Raw genomic sequence first — 12,886 nt, 5'->3', positions numbered from 1 at the left:
GGCTGTGTGTACATGTCCTGGTTGTAGTCATGCTTTGGCTGTGTGTACATGTTCTGGTTGTAGTCATGCTCTGGCTGTGTGTACATGTTCTGGTTGTAGCCATACCCTGGCTGTGTGTACATGATCTGGTTGCAGTCATGCTCTGGCTGTGTGTACATGCTCTGGTGTAGTAGTGCTCTGGTTGTAGTCATACCCTGGCTGTGTGTTCATGTTCTGGTTGTAGTCATACTCTGGCTGTGTGTACATGTTCTGGTTGTAGTCATGCTCTGGCTGTGTGTACATCTTCTGGTTGTAGTCATGCTCTGGCTTTGTGTACATGTCCTGGTTATAGTCATGCTCTGGGTGTGTGTACATGTCCTGGTTGTAGTCATGCTCTGGCAGTGTGTACATGTCCTGGTTGTAGTCATGCTCTGGCTGTGTGTACATGTCCTGGTTGTAGTCATGCTCTGGCTGTGTGTACATGTCCTGGTTGTAGTCATGCTCTGGCTGTGTGTACATGTTCTGGTTGTAGTCATGCTCTGGCTGTGTGTACATGTCCTGGTGTAGTAGTGCTCTGGTTGTAGCCATACCCTGGCTGCGTGTACATGTCCTCGTTGTAGTCATGCTCTGGCTGTGTGTACATGTTCTGGTTGTAGTCATGCTCTGGCAGTGTGTACATGTCCTGATTGTAGTCATGCTCTGGCTGTGTGTACATGTTCTGGTTGAAGTCATGCTCTGGCTGTGTGTACATGTCCTGGTTGTAGTCATGCTCTGGCTGTGTGTACATGTCCTGGTTGTAGTCATGCTCTGGCTGTGTGTACATGTCCTGGTTGTAGTCATGCTCTGGCTGTGTGTACATGTCCTGGTTGTAGTCATGCTCTGGCTGTGTGTACATGTCCTGGTTGTAGTCATGCTCTGGCTGTGTGTACATGTTCTGGTTGTAGTCATGCTCTGGCATTGTGTACATGTCCTGGTGTAGTAGTGCTCTGGTTGTGGTCATGCTCTGGCTGTGTGTACATGTCCTGGTGTAGTAGTGCTCTGGTTGTAGTCATGCTCTGGCTGTGTGTACATGTCCTGGTGTAGTAGTGCTCTGGTTGTAGTCATGCTCTGGCTGTGTGTACATGTTCCGGTTGTAGTCATGCTCTGTCTGTGTGTACATGTCCTGGTTGTAGTCATGCTCTGGCTGTGTGTACATGTCCTGGTTGTAGTCATGCTCTGGCTGTGTGTACATGTCCTGGTTGTAGTCATGCTCTGGTTGTGTGTACATGTCCTGGTTGTAGTCATGCTCTGGCTGTGTGTACATGTTCTTGGTGTAGTCATGCTCTGGCTGTGTGTACATGTTCTGGTTGTAGTCATGCTCTGGCTTTGTGTACATGTCCTGGTTGTAGTCATGCTCTGGCTTTGTGTACATGTCCTGGTTGTAGTCATGTTCTGGCTTTGTGTACATGTCCTGGTTGTAGTCATGCTCTGGCTGTGTGTACATGTCCTGGTTGTATTTATGCTCTGGCTGTGTGTACATGTCCTGGTTGTAGTCATGCTCTGGCTGTGTGTACATGTTCTGGTTGTAGTCATGCTCTGGCAGTGTGTACATGTCCTGGTTGTAGTCATGCTCTGGCTGTGTGTACATGTTCTAGTTGTAGTCATGCTCTGGCTTTGTGTACATGTCCTGGTTGTAGTCATGCTCTGGCTTTGTGTACATGTCCTGGTTGTAGTCATGCTCTGGTTGTGTGTACATGTCCTGGTTGTAGTCATGCTCTGGCTGTGTGTACATGTCCTCGTTGTAGTCATGCTCTGGCTGTGTGTACATGTTCTGGTTGTAGTCATGCTCTGGCTGTGTGTACATGTCCTGGTTGTAGTCATGCTCTGGCTGTGTGTACATCTCCTGGTTGTAGTCATGCTCTGGCTGTGTGTACATGTCCTGGTTGTAGTCATGCTCTGGCTGTGTGTACATGTTCTGGTTGTAGTCATGCTCTGGCTGTGTGTACATGTCCTGGTTGTAGTCATTCTCTGGCTGTGTGTACATGTTCTGGTTGTAGTCATGCTCTGGCTTTGTGTACATGTCCTGGTTGTAGTCATGCTCTGGCTTTGTGTACATGTCCTGGTTGTAGTCATGCTCTGGCTTTGTGTACATGTACTGGTTGTAGTCATGCTCTGGCTTTGTGTACATGTCCTGGTTGTAGTCATGCTCTGGCTGTGTGTACATGTCCTGGTTGTAGTCATGCTCTGGCTGTGTGTACATGTCCTGGTTGTAGTCATGCTCTGGCTGTGTGTACATGTTCTGGTTGTAGTCATGCTCTGGCTTTGTGTACATGTCCTGGTTGTAGTCATGCTCTGGCTTTGTGTACATGTCCTGGTTGTAGTCATGTTCTGGCTTTGTGTACATGTCCTGGTTGTAGTCATGCTCTGGCTGTGTGTACATGTCCTGGTTGTATTTATGCTCTGGCTGTGTGTACATGTCCTCGTTGTAGTCATGCTCTGGCTGTGTGTACATGTTCTGGTTGTAGTCATGCTCTGGCTGTGTGTACATGTCCTGGTTGTAGTCATGCTCTGGCTGTGTGTACATCTCCTGGTTGTAGTCATGCTCTGGCTGTGTGTACATGTCCTGGTTGTAGTCATGCTCTGGCTGTGTGTACATGTTCTGGTTGTAGTCATGCTCTGGCTGTGTGTACATGTCCTGGTTGTAGTCATTCTCTGGCTGTGTGTACATGTTCTGGTTGTAGTCATGCTCTGGCTTTGTGTACATGTCCTGGTTGTAGTCATGCTCTGGCTTTGTGTACATGTCCTGGTTGTAGTCATGCTCTGGCTTTGTGTACATGTCCTGGTTGTAGTCATGCTCTGGCTGTGTGTACATGTCCTGGTTGTAGTCATGCTCTGGCTGTGTGTACATGTCCTGGTTGTAGTCATGCTCTGGCTGTGTGTACATGTTCTGGTTGTAGTCATGCTCTGGCTTTGTGTACATGTCCTGGTTGTAGTCATGCTCTGGCTTTGTGTACATGTCCTGGTTGTAGTCATGTTCTGGCTTTGTGTACATGTCCTGGTTGTAGTCATGGTCTGGCTGTGTGTACATGTCCTGGTTGTATTTATGCTCTGGCTGTGTGTACATGTCCTGGTTGTAGTCATGCTCTGGCTGTGTGTACATGTTCTGGTTGTAGTCATGCTCTGGCAGTGTGTACATGTCCTGGTTGTAGTCATGCTCTGGCTGTGTGTACATGTTCTAGTTGTAGTCATGCTCTGGCTTTGTGTACATGTCCTGGTTGTAGTCATGCTCTGGCTGTGTGTACATGTTCTGGTTGTAGTCATGCTCTGGCTGTGTGCACATGTCCTGGTTGTAGTCATGCTCTGGCTGTGTGTACATCTCCTGGTTGTAGTCATGCTCTGGCTGTGTGTACATGTCCTGGTTGTAGTCATGCTCTGGCTGTGTGTACATGTTCTGGTTGTAGTCATGCTCTGGCTGTGTGTACATGTCCTGGTTGTAGTCATTCTCTGGCTGTGTGTACATGTTCTGGTTGTAGTCATGCTCTGGCATTGTGTACATGTCCTGGTTGTAGTCATGCTCTGGCTTTGTGTACATGTCCTGGTTTTAGTCATGCTCTGGCTTTGTGTACATGTCCTGGTTGTAGTCATGCTCTGGCTTTGTGTACATGTCCTGGTTGTAGTCATGCTCTGGCTGTGTGTACATGTCCTGGTTGTAGTCATGCTCTGGCTGTGTGTACATGTCCTGGTTGTATTCATGCTCTGGCTGTGTGTACATGTTCTGGTTGTAGTCATGCTCTGGCTTTGTGTACATGTCCTGGTTGTAGTCATGCTCTGGCTTTGTGTACATGTCCTGGTTGTAGTCATGTTCTGGCTTTGTGTACATGTCCTGGTTGTAGTCATGCTCTGGCTGTGTGTACATGTCCTGGTTGTATTTATGCTCTGGCTGTGTGTACATGTCCTGGTTGTAGTCATGCTCTGGCTGTGTGTACATGTTCTGGTTGTAGTCATGCTCTGGCAGTGTGTACATGTCCTGGTTGTAGTCATGCTCTGGCTGTGTGTACATGTTCTAGTTGTAGTCATGCTCTGGCTTTGTGTACATGTCCTGGTTGTAGTCATGATCTGGCTTTGTGTACATGTCCTGGTTGTAGTCATGCTCTGGTTGTGTGTACATGTCCTGGTTGTAGTCATGCTCTGGCTGTGTGTACATGTCCTCGTTGTAGTCATGCTCTGGCTGTGTGTACATGTCCTGGTTGTAGTCATGCTCTGGCTGTGTGTACATGTTCTGGTTGTAGTCATGCTCTGGCTGTGTGTACATGTCCTGGTTGTAGTCATTTTCTGGCTGTGTGTACATGTTCTGGTTGTAGTCATGCTCTGGCTTTGTGTACATGTCCTGGTTGTAGTCATGCTCTGGCTTTGTGTACATGTCCTGGTTGTAGTCATGCTCTGGCTTTGTGTACATGTCCTGGTTGTAGTCATGCTCTGGCTTTGTGTACATGTCCTGGTTGTAGTCATGCTCTGGCTGTGTGTACATGTCCTGGTTGTAGTCATGCTCTGGCTGTGTGTACATGTCCTGGTTGTAGTCATGCTCTGGCTGTGTGTACATGTTCTGGTTGTAGTCATGCTCTGGCTGTGTGTACATGTCCTGGTTGTAGTCATGCTCTGGCTGTGTGTACATGTCCTGGTTGTAGTCATGCTCTGGCTGTGTGTACATGTCCTGGTTGTAGTCATGCTCTGGCTGTGTGTACATGTCCTGGTTGTAGTCATGGTCTGGCTGTGTGTACATGTCCTGGTTGTAGTCATGCTCTGGCTGTGTGTACATGTCCTGGTTGTAGTCATGCTCTGGCTGTGTGTACATGTTCTGGTTGTAGTCATGCTCTGGCTGTGTGTACATGTCCTGGTTGTAGTCATGCTCTGGCTGTGTGTACATGTCCTGGTTGTAGTCATGCTCTGGCTGTGTGTACATGTCCTGGTTGTAGTCATTCTCTGGCTGTGTGTACATGTCCTGGTTGTAGTCATGCTCTGGCTGTGTGTACATGTCCTGGTTGTAGTCATGCTCTGGCTGTGTGTACATGTCCTGGTTGTAGTCATGCTCTGGCTGTGTGTACATGTCCTGGTTGTAGTCATTCCCTGGCTGTGTGTACATGTCCTGGTTGCAGTCATGCTCTGGCTGTGTGTACATGTCCTGGTTGCAGTCATGCTCTGGCTGTGTGTACATGTCCTGGTTGTAGTCATGCTCTGGCTGTGTGTACATGTCCTGGTTGTAGTCATGCTCTGGCTGTGTGTACATGTCCTGGTTGTAGTCATGCTCTGGCTGTGTGTACATGTCCTGGTTGTAGTCATGCTCTGGCTGTGTGTACATGTTCTGGTTGTAGTCATGCTCTGGCTGTGTGTACATGTTCTGGTTGTAGTCATGCTCTGGCTGTGTGTACATGTCCTGGTGTAGTAGTGCTCTGGTTGTAGCCATACCCTGGCTGTGTGTACATGTCCTGGTTGTAGTCATGCTCTGGCTGTGTGTACATGTCCTGGTTGTAGTCATGCTCTGGCTGTGTGTACATGTCCTGGTTGTAGTCATGCTCTGGCTGTGTGTACATGTCCTGGTTGTAGTCATTCTCTGGCTGTGTGTACATGTCCTGGTTGTAGTCATGCTGTGGCTGTGTGTACATGTCCTGGTTGTAGTCATGCTCTGGCTGTGTGTACATGTCCTGGTTGTAGTCATGCTCTGGCTGTGTGTACATGTCCTGGTTGTAGTCATTCCCTGGCTGTGTGTACATGTCCTGGTTGCAGTCATGCTCTGGCTGTGTGTACATGTCCTGGTTGCAGTCATGCTCTGGCTGTGTGTACATGTCCTGGTTGTAGTCATGCTCTGGCTGTGTGTACATGTCCTGGTTGTAGTCATGCTCTGGCTGTGTGTACATGTCCTGGTTGTAGTCATGCTCTGGCTGTGTGTACATGTCCTGGTTGTAGTCATGCTCTGGCTGTGTGTACATGTTCTGGTTGTAGTCATGCTCTGGCTGTGTGTACATGTTCTGGTTGTAGTCATGCTCTGGCTGTGTGTACATGTCCTGGTGTAGTAGTGCTCTGGTTGTAGCCATACCCTGGCTGTGTGTACATGTCCTGGTTGTAGTCATGCTCTGGCTGTGTGTACATGTCCTGGTTGTAGTCATGCTCTGGCTGTGTGTACATGTCATGGTTGTAGTCATTCTCTGGCTGTGTGTACATGTCCTGGTTGTAGTCATGCTCTGGCTGTGTGTACATGTTCTGGTTGTAGTCATGCTCTGGCTGTGTGTACATGTCCTGGTTGTAGTCATGCTCTGGCTGTGTGTACATGTCCTGGTTGTAGTCATGCTCTGTCTGTGTGTACATGTCCTGGTTGTAGTCATGCTCTGGCTGTGTGTACATGTCCTGGTTGTAGTCATGCTCTGGCTGTGTGTACATGTCCTGGTTGTAGTCATGCTCTGGCTGTGTGTACATGTCCTGGTTGTATTCATGCTCTGGCTGTGTGTACATGTTCTGGTTGTAGTCATGCTCTGGCTTTGTGTACATGTCCTGGTTGTAGTCATGCTCTGGCTTTGTGTACATGTCCTGGTTGTAGTCATGTTCTGGCTTTGTGTACATGTCCTGGTTGTAGTCATGCTCTGGCTGTGTGTACATGTCCTGGTTGTATTTATGCTCTGGCTGTGTGTACATGTCCTGGTTGTAGTCATGCTCTGGCTGTGTGTACATGTTCTGGTTGTAGTCATGCTCTGGCAGTGTGTACATGTCCTGGTTGTAGTCATGCTCTGGCTGTGTGTACATGTTCTAGTTGTAGTCATGCTCTGGCTTTGTGTACATGTCCTGGTTGTAGTCATGCTCTGGCTTTGTGTACATGTCCTGGTTGTAGTCATGCTCTGGTTGTGTGTACATGTCCTGGTTGTAGTCATGCTCTGGCTGTGTGTACATGTCCTTGTTGTAGTCATGCTCTGGCTGTGTGTACATGTCCTGGTTGTAGTCATGCTCTGGCTGTGTGTACATCTCCTGGTTGTAGTCATGCTCTGGCTGTGTGTACATGTCCTGGTTGTAGTCATGCTCTGGCTGTGTGTACATGTTCTGGTTGTAGTCATGCTCTGGCTGTGTGTACATGTCCTGGTTGTAGTCATTTTCTGGCTGTGTGTACATGTTCTGGTTGTAGTCATGCTCTGGCTTTGTGTACATGTCCTGGTTGTAGTCATGCTCTGGCTTTGTGTACATGTCCTGGTTGTAGTCATGCTCTGGCTTTGTGTACATGTCCTGGTTGTAGTCATGCTCTGGCTTTGTGTACATGTCCTGGTTGTAGTCATGCTCTGGCTGTGTGTACATGTCCTGGTTGTAGTCATGCTCTGGCTGTGTGTACATGTCCTGGTTGTAGTCATGCTCTGGCTGTGTGTACATGTTCTGGTTGTAGTCATGCTCTGGCTGTGTGTACATGCCCTGGTTGTAGTCATGCTCTGGCTGTGTGTACATGTCCTGGTTGTAGTCAAGCTCTGGCTGTGTGTACATGTCCTGGTTGTAGTCATGCTCTGGCTGTGTGTACATGTCCTGGTTGTAGTCATGCTCTGGCTGTGTGTACATGTCCTGGTTGTAGTCATGCTCTGGCTGTGTGTACATGTCCTGGTTGTAGTCATGCTCTGGCTGTGTGTACATGTTCTGGTTGTAGTCATGCTCTGGCTGTGTGTACATGTCCTGGTTGTAGTCATGCTCTGGCTGTGTGTACGTGTCCTGGTTGTAGTCATGCTCTGGCTGTGTGTACATGTCCTGGTTGTAGTCATTCTCTGGCTGTGTGTACATGTCCTGGTTGTAGTCATGCTCTGGCTGTGTGTACATGTCCTGGTTGTAGTCATGCTCTGGCTGTGTGTACATGTCCTGGTTGTAGTCATGCTCTGGCTGTGTGTACATGTCCTGGTTGTAGTCATTCCCTGGCTGTGTGTACATGTCCTGGTTGCAGTCATGCTCTGGCTGTGTGTACATGTCCTGGTTGCAGTCATGCTCTGGCTGTGTGTACATGTCCTGGTTGTAGTCATGCTCTGGCTGTGTGTACATGTCCTGGTTGTAGTCATGCTCTGGCTGTGTGTACATGTCCTGGTTGTAGTCATGCTCTGGCTGTGTGTACATGTCCTGGTTGTAGTCATGCTCTGGCTGTGTGTACATGTTCTGGTTGTAGTCATGCTCTGGCTGTGTGTACATGTTCTGGTTGTAGTCATGCTCTGGCTGTGTGTACATGTCCTGGTGTAGTAGTGCTCTGGTTGTAGCCATACCCTGGCTGTGTGTACATGTCCTGGTTGTAGTCATGCTCTGGCTGTGTGTACATGTCCTGGTTGTAGTCATGCTCTGGCTGTGTGTACATGTCATGGTTGTAGTCATTCTCTGGCTGTGTGTACATGTCCTGGTTGTAGTCATGCTCTGGCTGTGTGTACATGTTCTGGTTGTAGTCATGCTCTGGCTGTGTGTACATGTCCTGGTTGTAGTCATGCTCTGGCTGTGTGTACATGTCCTGGTTGTAGTCATGCTCTGGCTGTGTGTACATGTCCTGGTTGTAGTCATGCTCTGGCTGTGTGTACATGTCCTGGTTGTAGTCATGCTCTGGCTGTGTGTACATGTTCTGGTTGTAGTCATGCTCTGGCTGTGTGTACATGTCCTGGTTGTAGTCATGCTCTGGCTGTGTGTACATGTCCTGGTTGTAGTCATGCTCTGGCTGTGTGTACATGTCTTGGTTGTAGTCATGCTCTGGCTGTGTGTACATGTCCTGGTTGTAGTCATGCTCTGGCTGTGTGTACATGTCCTGGTTGTAGTCATGCTCTGGCTGTGTGTACATGTCCTGGTTGTAGTCATGCTCTGGCTGTGTGTACATGTCCTGGTTGTAGTCATGCTCTGGCTGTGTGTACATGTCCTGGTTGTAGCCATGCTCTGGCTGTGTGTACATGTCCTGGTTGTAGTCATGCTCTGGCTGTGTGTACATGTCCTGGTTGTAGTCATGCTCTGGCTGTGTGTACATGTCCTGGTTGTAGTCATGCTCTGGCTGTGTGTACATGTTCTGGTTGTAGTCATGCTCTGGCTGTGTGTACATGTCCTGGTTGTAGTCATGCTCTGGCTGTGTGTACATGTCCTGGTTGTAGTCATGCTCTGGCTGTGTGTACATGTCCTGGTTGTAGTCATGCTCTGGCTGTGTGTACATGTCATGGTTGTAGTCATGTTCTGGCTGTGTGTACATGTTCTGGTTGTAGTCTTGCTCTGGCTGTGTGTACATGTTCTGGTTGTAGTCATGCTCTGGCTGTGTGTACATGTCCTGGTTGTAGTCATGCTCTGGCTGTGTGTACATGTCCTGGTTGTAGTCATGCTCTGGCTGTGTGTACATGTCCTGGTTGTAGTCATGCTCTGGCTGTGTGTACATGTCCTGGTTGTAGTCATGCTCTGGCTGTGTGTACATGTCCTGGTTGTAGTCATGCTCTGGCTGTGTTGACATGTCTTGGTCAGTCTGGCATCCTACATGGGTATCATAGTGCGGCAGAGTCGATCCTTCTTACCTTCGATGCTCTTCAGTATGATGAGCATGTTGCAGTGTCGAGGTGTTTTATAAAGAACGAGTTCTTGTGTGGGGGGCAGCGATGAGGGCGGCTGAGAGATAAGAAAGTGACCAGAAGTGTGAAAGAAAGAGGAACACTATATTTATCATGATGGAGGGAGGCTTAGGCTGTGTACCTAACCACAGATTCCCCTGATAACATGGAGACTTTACTCACTAGAAATCCCCCAGTGACTGTGGATGGAAGGTGAAGAGCATCTGCCCCCGCAGCGTGTCACCTTCCCATCCCGGGCCTCGCCATGGTCCTCGGACCTGCGGACAGCCGCTCTGCTCCTATCCACTCTCCTTCTGATGCAAGGAGATGCGGCCCAGGCCCTCTACTGCTCTCCTGCTTGTTTTATATCTGTGCTCGCACCTTTTATGTTGGTTATTTCCCTATTTTTAAACATATTCAGCCCTGGACCTTTTGTGTATTAATCCCTAAAACTTTCATCGCTTTGCCTATTGCCCTAAAGAACCTAAGTGTCTCCTTAAAGAGTAAGTGGTGGTTTGTGACCAGTGTACGGCCGGCGGGCAGAGAGCACATTGTGTTCACGGCCTTGGGATTTACTGTGCTTTTGATAGTGGGGGCAGCATTGAGCGTCTTGGGCAGGGGCGGACATACCATAGCTGCAACCTGTCCGGCTGCTCAGGGGCCCTGGAGATAAGTGGGCCCATTTCCAGCTCCAAAGCAGGTTGAATTGTGAATCGACTGCAGAGGGTCCATATATGGTTCTTTTCTGTGTCTCTCAGAGATCTTGGGTGTGTGGACTGGTTGGAGGCACATTCTGTGTTCAATCTGAAGCTGGAGTGAGGGGCAAGTGTGAGCCTGAAGTGTAGAGTGAAGTGGACCCAATATAGTCAGCCCTCAACCCCACCCCATGTCACGGAGGAGGCTCAGTGAGGGCTCATAAAAGGAAAAAAAAGCAAAATCAGAAACACTGCCTCCCCCAAAAAAGGAAGAAAATGGGATCAAAATGTTCTATGAACCCTAAAATTATATCAATGACAACATCAACGCATCCCACCAAATACAACCCTCAGCGATGACATCAACAGACACACAAGGATGTTCTGGCCCTTAGAGAGGACTCCAGAAGAAAGATAACATGATGTTAATGGGTAGTGATGAGCGAACGTGCTCGCCACTGCTCGGTACTGCTCGGTACTCGCCCGATCATCACTGTGCTCGCCACTGCTCGGAACTCGCCCGATCATCACTGTGCTCGCCACTGCTCGGTGCTCATCCGATCATCACTGTGCTCGCCACTGCTCGGTGCTCGTCCGATCTTCACTGTGCTCGCCACTGCTCGGTACTCGCCCGATCATCACTGTGCTCGTCACTGCTCGGTACTCGCCCGATCATCACTGTGCTCGCCACTGCTCGGTACTCGCCCGATCATCACTGTGCTCGCCACTGCTCGGTGCTCGCCCGATCATCACTGTGCTCGCCACTGCTCGGTGCTCGCCCGATCATCACTGCGCTCGACAAGTATTTCTGGGGTAGCTCGGCGGGAGCTCAGGTTTCTTCCCTGCATGTTTGGTGTTCTTTAGAGAGCCAATGAACATGCAGGGATTGCCAGCCAGACACTGTAATGCTGCAGCCATGTTGGTTGTGGGCATTACAGTGATTGGCTGGCCGCACCGCGTCATCAGGTCTATATAAAACCTGGCGTCGCAATGCTGGTCACAGTCACTCAGGGATCAGGCAGAGTAGGGAGAGGAGCTGCTGCCTCAGGGAGATATTTGCTTCTTTATAGTATGTATAGGTATTCCACAACATACAGCTGCTTCTCACAAAATTAGAATATCATCAACAAGTTCATTTATTTCAGTTCTTCAATCAAAAAAGTGAAGCTCCTATATTATACAGAGTCATTACACACAGAGGGATCTATTATATAGAGTCATTCCACACAGAAGGATCTATTATATAGAGTCATTACACACAGAGGGATCTATTATATAGAGTCATTACACACAGAGGGATCTATTATATAGAGTCATTACACACAGAGGGATCTATTATATAGAGTCATTTCACCCAGAGCGATCTATTATATAGAGTCATTACACACAGAGGGATCTATTATATAGAGTCATTACACACAGAGGGATCTATTATATAGAGTTATTACACGCAGAGGGATCTATTATATAGAGTCATTACACACAGAGGGAACTATTATATAGAGTCATTACACACAGAGGGATCTATTATATAGAGTCATTACACACAGAGGTATCTATTATATAGAGTCATTACACACAGAGGGATCTATTATATTGAGTCATTACACACAGAAGGATCTATTATATAGAGTCATTACACACAGAGGGATCTATTATATCGAGTCATTACACACAGAGGGATCTATTCTACAGAGTCATTACACACAGAGGGATCTATTACATAGAGTCATTACACACAGAAGGATCTATTATATAGAGTCATTACACACAGAGGGATCTATTATATAGTGTCATTCCACACAGAAGGATCTATTATACAGAGTCATTACACACAGAGGGATCTATTATATAGAGTCATTCCACACAGAAGGATCTATTATATAGAGTCATTCCACACAGAGGGATCTATCATATAGAGTCATTACACGCAGAGGGATCTATTATATAGAGTCATTACACACAGAGGGATCTATTATATAGAGTAATTACACACAGTGATCTATTATATAGAGTCATTACACACAGAGGGATCTATTATATAGAGTCTTTACACACAGAGGGATCTATTATATAGAGTCATTACACCCAGAGGGATCTATTATATAGAGTCATTACACACAGAGGGATCTATTATATAGAGTCATTACACACAGAGGGATCTATTATATAGAGTCATTACACACAGAGTGATCTATTATATTGAGTCATTACACACAGAGGGATCTATTATATAGAGTCATTACACACAGAGTGATCTATATATAGAGTCATTACACACAGAGGGATCTATTATATAGAGTCATTACACACAGAGGGATCTATTATATCGAGTCATTACACACAGAGGGATCTATTATATAGAGTCATTACACACAGAGGGTTCTATTATATAAAGTTATTACACATGGAGGGATCTATTATATAGAGTCATTACACACAGAGGGATCTATTATAGAGTCATTACACACAGAGGGATCTATTATATATAGTCATTACACACAGAGGGATCTATTATAGAGTCATTACACACAGGGGGATCTATTATATAGAGTCATTACACACAGAGGGATCTATTATATAGAGTCATTACACACAGAGGGATCTATTATATAGAGTCATTACACACAGAAGGATCTATTATATAGTCATTACACACAGAGGGAT

The 12,886-nt window shown here is 47.3% G+C and overlaps 1 protein-coding gene across 1 annotated transcript in view; it reads right to left on the bottom strand.

Annotated features, from left to right (window-relative positions):
• The window catches only part of LOC141173528 (uncharacterized), a 70,802-nt gene extending 61,194 nt beyond the window's left edge, over positions 1-9,608 (bottom strand). Inside the window, exon 1 of the mRNA XM_073657883.1 lies at positions 9,492-9,608. The gene's annotated coding sequence lies outside the window, so the exon portion shown is untranslated. The remainder of the gene's footprint in view (positions 1-9,491) is intronic.
• Positions 9,609-12,886: the final 3,278 nt, after the last annotated feature.

Source organism: Phyllobates terribilis, unplaced genomic scaffold, assembly GCF_046119375.1.
Source record: "Phyllobates terribilis strain yellow unplaced genomic scaffold, ASM4611937v1 Scaffold_1__5_contigs__length_1240528914, whole genome shotgun sequence".
Lineage (NCBI taxonomy): Eukaryota > Metazoa > Chordata > Amphibia > Anura > Dendrobatidae > Phyllobates > Phyllobates terribilis.
The sequence above is the reverse complement of the archived record's forward strand: the minus strand, read 5'-3'. Positions and strand labels throughout refer to the sequence as shown.